Consider the following 13,654-nt stretch of genomic DNA (forward strand, 5'->3'; position numbering starts at 1 on the left):
GAGGGAGAACAGTGAAAACAAAGGGTCATCACAGGCTGTGACAGCAGTCATCAATCCAATACCCATCAAAGGTGAAATGATGTGCGTTTGGACTGACAAAAAGACAAGGAGCCTGATCTAAAAGGAGTGAAAGAAAGTTTGGGAAGAAGGTAAGCATTTCACTCCTGGAGATGTGTGCTGGAAGATGACAAGACATATAGAAGTCATCCTCTTCATCCTTAGCTCTTTTTCCAAACCATATATATTCATTTTCTTGAACTGTAAAAAGCCTAATGAGGGGGAAAAAAAACCCCAAAACCAACAAACCTCTAAGGCTGCTTTGTTCTGAAGCCATTTTTTAAAGAAACAGTAGTCCTTCAGATGCTAAAACTATGCTAACCTGTGGTCCCCTAAGTGGAATAGCTTTTGCTTGGGAAATGAAGGGCCCTGAAGCTTGATGAGTTAGATATTTTGAAATCCTAACCTATTTGACAAGATATTAGTCAAAAAGCAGCCAGAGAGTGTGAATTAATAGGACCCATATGTAACTGCCTAATAGTAACCACTTGCTTAATACTGTGTAGCTAAATGGTTTAATAAAAGAATTAGCCAGTGACATGCACTTAGGAAATATGATCCAATCGATACTCTGATTTCTTTTTAAGTGCTGAACTGGTTTTGACACATATAAAAATGTGGTTTCAATCAGACCAAACTGCGCCACAAAAAAGCCTTGTAAAGAAGCCCAGACCTGTGGTCTTTTAAACAATGCACTGAAGTAAAGAACATTCACAATGGGATTGAGACTGGGAGCACGGGGGGAAGAAATAAGTGGTCCCTCAGTCATTATTACCAGCCATGAGATCACACAGACCTTTCATCTTATATTATCAATCTCCCTTTGTGCCGGACGTACAATAAAATATGTAGTGTCAGGCAGAGCTGTAATAGGAGGAACAGTCAAATTCCTCTTGCTTTTCTCCTCCTGACTGCCCTCATTTACATTAACTTCTCAGCAAACAGTAATAGCTAATGGAGCAAGACTGTTGCAGTCCTGGTTCAGTGACACTGGCTAACTGGGAACACTAAAAGGATGTTCAGAAACACAGACCAAAATGACAGCAACTGATACACAGGGGGAAAAAAACCAACTAAAAATGAAACAAGAAAATAACCCCCCCACCAGACTAAAATATCCCCCATACCAGGGCCCACTAAAGTGTAATATTTTTATGAAGAAACCCCGCTGATCACAGCTGATCTAATTTTCTGTATGTCCAAACAGGAGCTGAATGAAGTTTCCTCCTGGCAATGGTCTCAATCCAAGCCCTCAACACATCCAGCACTGTTATTGTCTTGGCTCCAGCAAGACACAGTGCATGAACAACGTCCCACCTGCAGTTTTAAAATTGTGTTTCATTAAACTGAATTATCTTAGTGCAAAATGTACAGATTAGCTCCCCAGCTAGCTCATATCCGTAAGTACACACAAGCACCAATGAGGCCAGACATGTTTGATCCCATGCAGGGATCAATGGCAAAGCTAATTGAGCCTTCACAGACCAACTGAGAGTAACACATCTTCTGTGCATAGGAAGTCAGAGGGAAAGGGCCAGGAAGAGCACACACCCTGAGCAGTATGTAGGGAGTGCCTGTGTGTCCACCCCCAAATCTGTATGCCTACCCTCTGAGCTGGCAGGTGACAGAGAAAGATGGCCATGGGCTCTGCATGAATATGAAGAGCTTAAAAATCATAAGGGTTATGGCAGCCCATGGCAAACAGGGACACTTCAGTTTTAGAGCTCACACAAGGACCACAAGGACCTCAAGAAACAGGCTGCCACTCCATCAGACAGATTACTGCTTGCTTTAGAGCTTCAGGCATTGCTGCTGTTCCCCTGGAGCTGCCCCAGTGGGTGCTGAGCCCAGCACCTGCAGCCTTTGAGGGAAGCCAGGCCTGTGCTGTCCTCAGGGTGCAGCTGCAATGCCTTGTCACTTTGTGTGCCTCCACAAGATTTGTGCTAACTGAGCTTGCATCCTTGCAGGGCTCTGGCTGTAGCACCAAGCTGCTCCAGTGAAGCTGCCTGCTGCAGTATGTGGCTGGCCTTTGCAGGCTCTTCTGCAGGCTGCAAAACTGGTGGCAGGCAGACAGCAATGGATACCAGCATGGCTAAAGACTTAGCTGCATTTCAGCAGTCCCAGCAGGCTACAGAGCAAAGGTGGTGAGGTTCTTCTCCTCCATTCAAGTTACAAAATGAAGAAGTCATCACTCAAGTTACTCAGCTCATACTCATACTCGATGTTAAGAAAACATTAACTTTCCCAAACCATGTCAGGATCTGAAAGAGATTTAAACTTGTGAAAAAAAAAAAAGTTGCTGCTTCTTAAAAGCTTTGAGTTTCTTGGCCATTTCATTATCAAAGTGCTCATGCAGTAGGTTTTAAGAGTCAAAGAACTGTTCTCCTGGTTGGGAAATCTGGCTTCACAGCTGACTGAGAATGGATAGACATGAGTAGGTTTCTTTGCTTTCTGAAACAAATATTCATTCTCACATATCTGAGTCAAACATTAACAGTAATGCCTTACTCTAGGAGCCCATAACAACACGAAAGGTGAATGTGCAGATTTAGAGCAGTCAGCTTTTAGAAAAAGACAAGTAAGGCTGATGCCAGCAGTATCTCAGGGAGGGCTTCATCCCCTTGTGCAAAAGAAATTAACGTAACCCAGCTTTGTACTATCTAGGAGTAAAGAATGATTTCTTTGTTACTTTCATCTGTTTCTTTAGTTTTATTATTCTTTATTCACGATTTCACTGGCCATGTCAAGATGACAAGCCATCCTGAAAAGAAGGACATCATACCAGTTAGGATAACAAAATTTTCACCAGAGAAAGAACAATGGAAAAATCAGCAGCCCAAATCAAGGTCCCCACTCTTCAGGGAAAAAAAAAAACAACAAAACAACCAACAAGAAAACAACAACAACAAACAACAACCAAAACAAAAAGGCAGTAAACTCAATATTTCAAGCAATTTTTGCCCTCTCAATTAAGTGTTTCCTTCATGTTCATGAACTGTCTAGCAAAAATCTGAAGAATCCCCACAGCTCACACAGAAGGAAAGGAGGGGGCTGAGGCACATCCCCCTCCTCTGCAGGTACAATCTTACACAAAGGGGTGAGAGGAAAGATTCTGCAGCTGGAGGTGCCACGTGAGACTGAGCACTCTGCACCATGTCAGCTTCACAGAGCAAAGCCAACATATTAATAGCTACAGTAAAAAAAATACCAGTCAAACGTTTGCCAAAGCTCTTGTAAGAAGAAGGACCTGTTCCAAAAAAGGTTATTCCACAACTAGTTCATCTTAGGAGCAGACAGATAATCTGGTGAACTGCAAGGACAATCCCTCTGTTTCTGAGGATGGAGTTACTAAAGCTTCTGAAATGGCCCACTGGTGAACAGACACTGATGTTAACCCTGTAATAGCACCACAGCAATAAAATAGAGAACAACTATGCACCAAGGAGTACAAAAGGGTGAAGAGCTGATGGATTTATTAATATTTATTCTGAAGTGAGCTAAAAGCAAATGTAAATTTCAAACACTGCTCAGCTCCATCTCATCACTTTTAAGCTTACTCATTTTAAAAATCCAAATATAGTGTACTGATCTTAGGACTTGCATTTGCAATTCACTGGTCACTGCGTTAAGATCCCAAGTGCTAGCAGAACTTAGACACGTTTTTGTTTAATTTACACATTTCAATCATAGACTAAGGCCTGGAAGAGAGATTTTCTTTTTTGTACAGTGGGCCACAAACAATATAGGGGGACGTCTTCCCCTCTGTTCAAGAGAGTGCAAAATATCACCATAAAATCCTGCAATAGTTTCCTTGAGAAAAGGCAAGCCACACACACCTGGTACACATTTAAAAGCTTGTTGACATGACTCAGTCCTTGAACAGCAGTCTTCCTGTGGATACACCTGCTCATGGGAGAGTCCCTCTCCTGTTGTCTTCAGACACCTGTCACTGCAGGTACCAGACACTCTTCTTCATCATCCCTGAAAGGGAGGAATCTCCCTCAACTGCTTCAGGCAAAGAAGCCTGAAGCTTCTGGGTTAGTTTGAATAACTTGGTGGTTCAAGCTAAGCCAGTCCCTCTGGGTTTTAATTCTTCTAAGACCTGTTCTGTCCAAAGTTTCCATAATAGTTTGATTACTTCAGCTGGGGCTGTGATGTTTTACTTATAAAATTAAAGTGGTAGCTACAGATGTACTCACACTGATAAAAAATATTTCACAACACAGTAATTCCTTTCTCCTTTGTGCTGTGAATACCTGCAGCAGAGGAAACACCATTGCACTGCCACTAGAACATCCATGAACATCCCATGTAAACTTCATGAGGTTCAACAAGGCCAAGTGCCAGGTGCTGCACCTCCAGATTCCAGTCCCTGTTTAAATGAGCAGCTTTTTAAATGCTCTCCCATGTGCATCTGCAGGTACCACAATGCTGGAAAGGCAAGGGTGGGATGTGCTCAGGTGACAGGAACCCTCACTTTGATGGGCCCTACAAAGCAGTGGGACCACATCCCTGGTGGGTTTTATTCAAAGCAGCCTGACTTCTTCTCCCTCTCCCCTGTGCTGAGCTGGTGCATTTTCCATCATTCAGCACAAAGAGTGGGCCGTGTAAATTTGAAGGGACAAAGAGCAAGGAAACTTTTATCCTAGCTTCTCAGTATCACTTTAATAGGTGATTTTTTGGGGAGACATATGAGCCCATACTGTTTGAACCAAAGTTCTGTAAGCAGGATGTGTGCACATTCAATAAGACAGAAGCAAACCCTCTGTCAAGAGCAGTGCCAGATACATTTCCCTACCAGCAGGCACAAGAGTGGCTCAGAAGGACATATTTTAACAGGGTGGGAAGATACTAATGTGCCATTTCAGTCCTGGCATCCCCATCACAGATGCCAGAAAGGGCCTGCCAGATGGGGCTGTAGGGAATGAATAGAAATTTTTCTGCTGATTATCCAGACAAGACCACCCATCCATTTCATTGGAGGCTTTGCAGTCATCACTACTTGGAAAGTGAGGTTATACGTCCTAAGCTATCCAGCCTGGCTTTCATTTTTTATAGTTTTTAATTTAGACTCTCTTGATTAATCCCTCCATCCTTCTTTCCTGTTGTTCTGGAAACTGCAATATATCATGGGCAGAAAACAGAACTAAGGGGGAGGGCAGGAAGGGAAAAAGAACAACAAAACTACAAAAGTGATCAGGTCAGCCAAAGCAGGCAACAGGAAGAAGAATACAAAATGTCAGCAGTAAAAGTAAAGACTGAAGGGACTGGCAGGGCAGCAAAGCTAGCAGTGGGATATAAGGGTTTTGCACAGAAGATAATCTTTAAAACAACAAATCAACTCACAGCATTGTCATAAAATACTCCCCGTACAGAGGGTAACTCAATCCTCAAAACATGGGTGGAGAATGACCTCTTCACTCAAGCTACAGCTACAGTCACCCCCTAAGCTTTCCCACAAAGGGCAGAAAGGGAGATAGAAGTGACCTGGCCAAATACTGGCAATGGGTCATAACTCCACCCTGCCTTTTGCTATTTGCAAGGAAGTGAACATCCAGCAGAACACTGTGGATTTTTACCAGAACTGTTTCTTCAATCCATCTGTAATATAAAAAAAATAAATTTAAATTTTATACTGGTACCTCTTATTAATCAAGCTGACACCCCTCAACAAAACCCAGTAATCACATCTGGCAACTTTATTAATTGCATAAAGTGTTTTTCTTACAACCCTAACTCCTGATGTCAGGTGGTTGACTGGAAGTTAAGATTGCCATTTTAGTGAGAGGAAATGAAAAAAATTTAAACCTTATAATTGTGAAGAAGCATCTACAGATGAGCAAAAGTTTCAAAACAGAGTAAAGTTTAAAATCAACCAATAGCATTATTATGTTCAAAATTTGGTGGGTGTTTTTTGTTTCAATAAACATCACTGTTCTAAGACTAGATTTTGACTATCTGTATGTTTCAACTCACTTCAAACAGACCAATAAGGTCTAACACAACGACTCTGTTCCTCTGCAATTTTTGACTACTTGACATTTCAGAACAACCTACACCAATGTGCAGTTTCAGTATTTGGAGCCTCTGAACTAAAAGCAAGAACTTAACACTTTGTCCACCACCTCTCCTTAATAACTCTAGATAAGGCATCACTCTGAAACAAACATTTTCAGCAAGTAGTCCAAAGAAGAGAAATGAGAAAGATGGGATGACTAAAAAAAATTATCTGAGAGTACAAAGAGAATTGGCACTGTCTAGTTTGAGGAAAAAGAGGGGATGAAGGACAACAATCTTCAAATTCATGAAGTCTGTCATGGAGAAAAGTCAATTTTCTATATTCATGATGAACAAAGATGTAACCAGCTCACATCACAGAGAATACAATTCCAGCTGGGTAGCTGGGGACACTTTCTAATGATAAAAATAGCAAAGCCCTGGAACATGCAGACCATGAAGACTTCAATATCAGAGGCTTTTCAACAGGTTAAACAAACACCTTTTGAGAATGACATTGGTACAGTTGATCTGCCTCAGGGTAAGGAGATGGACTGCATGATCCTCCAGTGTCCCCTCCAGCCTCAGCTGCCTATGACTGCATGAATTTTAACAGCTGGACTTGATGATCTTGAATGTCTTTTTCAACATAAATGATTCTTTGTTTGTATTAATTGTATATTAAATTAAAAATATGTGCACTTTAAAAATGCTCTGCCATATAATATGAAATAACCTCTGGAAAAAAGCTAGTTTGTGGGAGAAATATCCTTTGCAAATAATTTCTCTTCATTTAAAAATGAAGGGGGGGGGGATTTTCTGGTTTTCTTCTTCATTGTAGCAACAGTATTTACTCATTGGCCTCACTCCTGTACAAAGTCAAAGGCCTACCGAGCATTCCTTTTAATGAAAACAAAAGCTTAAAATTACTACTCTGTACTTCCCTAATATTTTGTCTGGGTTTCAGATCACTTGTGGGTGTCTCACCTGCTCTCCCCTCAGATTATCTCTGTCCTCACAATAGCTATACTACAAGATAACTCTTCCCCTTAGTTTCCTTTTCATCTCTCTGCTGCACTGTAATGGAAAATACACGTCCCAACTGCATTTGAAGCTGACTTTTCCCCCACCTGAGGATCGATGATGCCTCTCCCTAAAACACTCTCTCTCGATTTTGTGTGCATGGATGTAGAAGAATAAAGTAGAGAGATCATCCAGGCAGTGGTAAGTGAGATTTCAGAATGGGAATATGCCAGAAACTCATCCCAGTTCTACGAAGACAGGAAATTCTGGAATAGTCAAGCCCAGACAGTGATCTGCAACCATGACTCAGTCAAGTGCATGGAAGCATTTGTCAACACTAATATGAACTGATGGCATGTTGTAGCAAAACCCATCAAAGGTGGACAAGTCTCCCTTTACAGGATGACCCCTATCATCCCCCAAACCTGACAAATGAATCTGAAAACTTCTCTCAGTCACAAATTCAGCCCATCTTTGAAATATCACAGGGATTGTACCAAAACCTTTTTCTCTCTTCCACTGAGAAAGAAATGGAGGGCTCAATGAATTCCTTCCATAACAACACATTGGTAGAGGCAAGTTTTCTCTCCAAAAGTGCCAACCTTCTTTTAAACACACCAGTGATGAGCAGCAATGGAGAGGATGCTGCTTCACAATGTGCCAGATTCAGCTCTATCCTCCCAGGAGAAGTTCTCAGGGGAGATGGCAGTCAACAAGATTGCCATCCAAATGTGGGTGGCACAAAGGGCCAAGGGATAAAAAAGAATGGACATTTGGAGAAAAACAATTTCGGATAAGTAAGATGAGAAAATGAGGAGCAAAACAATGAAGCTGTTGTGCTCACCACCAGAGATGTGAAATGGTAAATGCCAGCACCTTTGCAAGTTCATAACAAATCTTAGTCTGGGAGCAAATACTTTGAAAGAGAGTACTCAGAGGTTATTAAAATATTGTATGATGCAAAAGGAATTATAAAAGCAGGAGATATTCCAGGCATCCACACTACCTCCCAACCAGTCAGGATTATTTCACACCATTCATTAGTAATGTGTTGCACTTACAAAAAAAAAGTTTCAAATACATGATCTTTATTATAGGGCTCCTAGCCAGGTTTGCAGGGGAAAGAGTGAAGAGAACAAAATAAATTAAGTGAGCAGAAACAATTATAGTGGTTTGTAATTGTTCTTCAAGACTTCTGCATCTACTGTAATGTCCCTATCTGACACTCAGGAGGTAGCTGCTGCTCTTTGGAGGACAGTACATTTTGGACAGTTGCCTTCTTGAGGGAATATTGAAACAACTAGTCCTGAAATAGCCCTATTGTGTCAAAGGCATAGATAAACCTTAATGTTTTCAAAGAAATCACAGTGTTCTTAAGTTGCTGAACCATGCACTTCCAGTTTTCTGAACAGGACATGCCCTTTCTGGTTCTAATAGCTTTAGAGACCCCTGAGGAAGGTCTCATGCCTGTCATTTACATTGTTGTAGCTTTTTGGCTAAAATATCTAAAATCATAGAACTGGTTAGTTTGGAAAATAACTTTAAAAGCACTGAGTCCCACTATTACCCCATGTTGTGGTTTAGGAATGGTACTCCCCAATTTTGTGTTCCCACTGAGACTCTCCAAGCCATGTGTCCCCCATGGGTGGCTGGAGAGGAGAATTGGAGGCACAGAAGAGATAATCAACCTATCACCAGTTGAGATAATAACAATTTACTGGAAATGGCAAGGAGATAAGAAAACAAACAGTAACAGCAAGAATATGAATAACAAAAGTGTACAAAAGAGTGGCACAGAACAACCTCCAGGTCCCGGCCATGCCCCCTCCTGGCTACTGCAAAAATTAATCCTGTCCTGGTCAGAACCAGGACAACCCAGCACTGCCAAATCCACAAATCCACCACTAGTCCATGTCTCTAAGTGCCACAACTAGGTCCTTTAAACATCTCCAGGGATGGTAACTCAACCACTTCCCTGGACAGCTTATTCCAATGCTTGACAGCTCTTTCCATAAAGAAATTTTTCTTAATGTCCAGTCTGAACCTCCCTTATCACAACTGGAGGCCATTTCCTCTTGTCTTGCCTCTTGTCACCAAGCCCCACCTCGCTAGAACCTCCTTGCAGTTTTAGAGAGTGATCAGGTTTCCCCTGAGCCTTTTTTTCTCCAAGATAAACAACCCCTGCTCCCTCAGCTGCTCCACAATAAGACTGTAGTCCTTATCAACCTTGTTCTCCAGACCCTTCCTTCCTGTAGTGAGGAGCAGAAAACTGGACACAGGATTTGAGGTGTGGCCTCACCAGTGCTGAGTACAGGGGACAATCCCTGCCCTGGTCCTGCTGCCACACTATTGCTGACAGGCCAGGATGCCACTGGCCTTCTTGGCCACCTGGGCACAGCTGGCTCATGTTCAGCTGCTGTTGATCAACATCCCCAGGTCCTTTTCTGCCAGGCATCTTTGCAGCTATTCTTGTCCAAGACTGTAGCACTGTATGGGGCTGTTAAGACCCACTGCCTTCACTGAACCTCATACAATTTGCCTCAACCCATTGATCCAGCCTGTCCACGTCCTTCTGCAGAGCCTTCCTACCCTCCAGCAGATCAACACACAAAAAAAACCCCCACAACTTGGTGTCATCTGCAAGCTGACTGAGGATGCCCTTTATGCCCTCATCCAGATCATTATGATAAAGATTTTTAAGAGGAGTGGCCCCAACATTGAGCCCTGTGACTCAGACTCAACACTGGCAGTCAACCTAAGGAAGTGACTGAAAAAAACCTTCCCAATTAATATCACCTGGTGGACAAGCAGCCATTACAGATTATCAAGCATTAAAACAAGCATTTTAGGAATGCAGAATTAGCCTTTTTAATCCTAGAGAATGAAGGTATCTGCAGGTGAAAATATTATTCCAATGAAATAACAAAAATTTGGTTTTAGCTTCAAGTGTTTTTCCATGGAGCATTTCCTCAGCAACTTTCCTCCAATGGCTGGGCAGAACACTGGCAAAGATCACTGCTCTACCTCCTGAACAAAGACAGAGAATGCAGATGAGTGCTGCCAAGCTAAACTCTAACTTCATACACAGTTGGAGCAGACACATAAGAAGGAGAAATGCAGATTCAGGGTCTGTTTTGCTGTTCTTCCATGTCCCTAGATCTAGCTTATTAGCAATCTGAGTTGTCTCTACAAAAACTTTAAGCAGTTTTTCATATCATCCTCATGCACAATAACAAAATGCTATATGTTACACAATACAAGAAAGTTAAAACAAGCTCCCTCTCTTCCCTACCCTTTCCAGCACCTTTTCTATCTGCAGGAAGAGGTGGGGAGGTAGAGGGCTGCCTCCTCCATGCTCTTGTTTTTTGGCCTTAACCTCCCATAAGCTACTGACAAATATCAGATTGCTGGCTCAGCTGGAGCATTCAATAAACTAGAGATAAGGATTACTTATACAGCAACTCTAAACCCATCATCAAAATGTCTATAATTGCAGGAGAAACCAGCTGTCCAAAATGCAGAGGTCTCAGGTGAGTTTTGCCCACAGCCTGAGGCTTTTGCTTTCACCTCCCCCTTGTACTTGTTCAAAGAAAAGAAAAAATCCACATTTAGCTCAATTAGTGGGGGCCATTTCCTCTGGTAGCCTATGTCTCCAAGTAAGAGAGGAAGCACCTGCCAATTAACTACATAAAGACAAGTACAAAATCCCAGACTTTGAAAGGCTTTCAAAGGTGATGACTCTGGTACAAGACTTGCCTCCCTACCTACTCCTGCAGACAGTGCAAAGCACTTCATCTCTCGCCCTTTGCTCTCTAGCTTGGCTTATCTAAGGTCTACCAAAGACCCATGCTTACAAGGAACTTTTCATCAGAAGCAGGGCTTTTGCCAGGATACACAAATACAAGAGCATAAACTACCTGTCCCCTGATATTGCCTCACTGCACTTCATGATCTACTTTGCTTTCTTTGCACCCAGCAGTGACCTAAACTTCTCAGCTATGAGATCTGGACTAGAATTTCCAGCAACTCATAAAAGCAAAAGTCAGGCAACAGCCCCTGCGCTTTGATATGTCAGAAGTGCTTGATCTCAGTAGCACGCCAGCCTGCCTATGAGTAACAAGGAATCATTTCTCATATACATTCACAGAAAGGAGGATAAATGGAGGTTCACGCCTGATAAAGCAGCCATCTCAGCCTGTGATTGAGTCATGACGGCTCCTTCAACCATGATAGCATGGTATTAAGGAATTCTACTTCTATTTTTCCTCAGAAGTTTCTTTTTACATTTTAAGCTCACAGTTTTACTGGGTTTTAATTCTTCAGTCATTATAAAAACTATGGATCATTTGTAGCTCTTGAAATTCCCAGTGACCAGTACAGTCTGTCGTGACTGATGTCGATTTTAAGTTGTTTTGCAGAAACTAAGTAAATGACAGTAAATGAACAGAAAGGAGTAATTAAAGAGGAGAGCCTGAAGGCTGCAAAAGTGGCCATTAATCAGACAAAAACTAAATCTCCAGGTTAAAAAGCAGGGATGGAAGCTTGTTATAAACAGCTGGTTTATGCACAACTCAGGTAAGGAGTCAACAGACCACCAGTGCTATTAGTGAATTAAATATACATTAATTATTTCATTATTTATTATTAATTACTGAAACTTAAATTTCGTCCCAATTCATCTGAAGAAGATGCCATTTCTAGCCAACATTTCACTCCATGTGCCACTCAAAGCAGCGACAGAGTGACAGAGCTGCAGTGAAGGTCAATGAAGAGGAGAAATCCATCCAGAAACAGCCAGTGTCTTCACACTGAATTGCATGCATCCATCACACGGCAAAATAAGAAATGAAAAATCAACTTCCTGTTCTTGTGAACAAAAACAGATATTTGAGTTTGGGTGTTACAGCTATAGTGTTCTCCCACTCCCAGCTCTGTGCCTTTTTTTCCATGCCACCCACAACACTCAGAACAGCTTCCAATTTCCTTTTTACCTAATGACCTAAATCTCCACAGAACCTATTTTCCCCTTGAATCCTTTCTACATCTGCCAGATTTGGCCTAATGTCTGCACTATTTCATGGCCAAAAACATCATCCTGGCACTGGTAAACTACCTTAAGGAGTAGTATTTCCTCACATAAAGCACTATGTGCATTTTTGCAGTGCTGTATGCAGTGGGAATCTTGAGGATGACTTCCCACATTACTCCCTGCATTCTTATAGCATGCACTCTCTAGATGTCATTACAAAGAGCCCTAATCCTCATGCCTGAATCTGTCTGCTGCTACAGCTACGACACCAGCACGGTGATGAAGCAGCTGTATGGGGGGAGTCCAAAAAAGTGCAGCAAGCTCCTTTTCTGCTCAACATGCATTTTGTCTCCCTCACACTTATGTTACTTGCATAAAAGCAAATAATTCATGGTCTCAAATATATATATGTTAATTTTGCTGTTAATGTTATTATTAATGTTTAATTAGTCTTTGCTCTGAAGATGAAAAACAGTGAAGCACATAAGTTAGGCTCCTGCAATTACTGTGATTGCACTCACAAAACCAGCTAATTGCACTTGCAAATTACAACTTAGCTATTTGCACATGTACTTCTGCAGTCTGCCGGCACCACCATGATAACTGTGCAGAGAGCCTGGGAAAAAAATAGGATGAATTATAGTAATTCTGTGGACGGTTATTGGGGCTTTGTTTCCCTTCACACACACTAGGATTTTCTGATTCTGTTGGCATGGCACAAGGGTTTTCAATGATCGCATCCCGTGAGGCATGTGAGACCTGGAGCTCTTCCAGGGGCTGTGGGCCCCAAGAGGGGCTGTTGTGGTGTCCCTCAGCCAAAATAAGCAAAGAGAGGTCTGCAGGTGAGGTTGTGGGCATGGGCCTTCCCTCCCCATTGTGCCAACCCCAAGAGGAATTGCTTTCCCCCTCCAGATGTGAAGCCCAGAGGCTCATCTCCTCTGTGGTGCATCCACTCATGAAAAGCTGCTGGCTCTCAACCTCTGCTTTCAGTGTTCAGCGGTTTCCTAGCACTATGGTGGCTCAAATCTGGGTGTGGAGTGAATGAGCTTGCTGAAATACAAAATAAGGCTCCAAGGCATGACTTCTGCAGAACTCATATCCTAGGTTAAATGATTGTTGTAAGATGGTCTTTTCAGGATTCTTGTACATGTTTTTCAATCCAATGCAGCATGCTCAAAAACTCCACCACATCCTTTAGGAAGGTGGTGACACCAAGATAGCTTTGGCCTTTTACACCTCTTTCATCTCACCATGCCCTCAGGAGGAACTGAGCATTTGTACAGTGCACAGGTAGCACACCTAATTGCTCAGAGCTCCCTGGTGTGTCTGTCTGGCAACACTTAAACCCTTCCTAGCAATGCAGAAAGGACTGGACTCATCAGTCACCTGAAGCTGCAATGAAGAGAGTTTGCAGTGTCTCTGTGGCACAATTCATTCATATTTGACCACCCATTTGACAGGACAGAAGTGTCAATGGCTGTTAATTTTTGCTGATGATTCTTATGAAATGCACATTATCTGGATATCTGAAAGTAGCAGGAACACAAG

The 13,654-nt window shown here is 42.2% G+C and overlaps 1 protein-coding gene across 3 annotated transcripts in view; it reads right to left on the reverse strand.

The window, feature by feature from the left end:
- Positions 1 to 13,654, reverse strand: part of NHS (NHS actin remodeling regulator) — a 243,706-nt gene that overhangs the window by 193,028 nt on the left and 37,024 nt on the right. The gene's annotated exons all lie outside the window — the stretch shown is intronic.

Source organism: Passer domesticus, chromosome 2 (assembly GCF_036417665.1).
Source record: "Passer domesticus isolate bPasDom1 chromosome 2, bPasDom1.hap1, whole genome shotgun sequence".
NCBI classification, from domain to species: Eukaryota; Metazoa; Chordata; class Aves; order Passeriformes; family Passeridae; genus Passer; species Passer domesticus.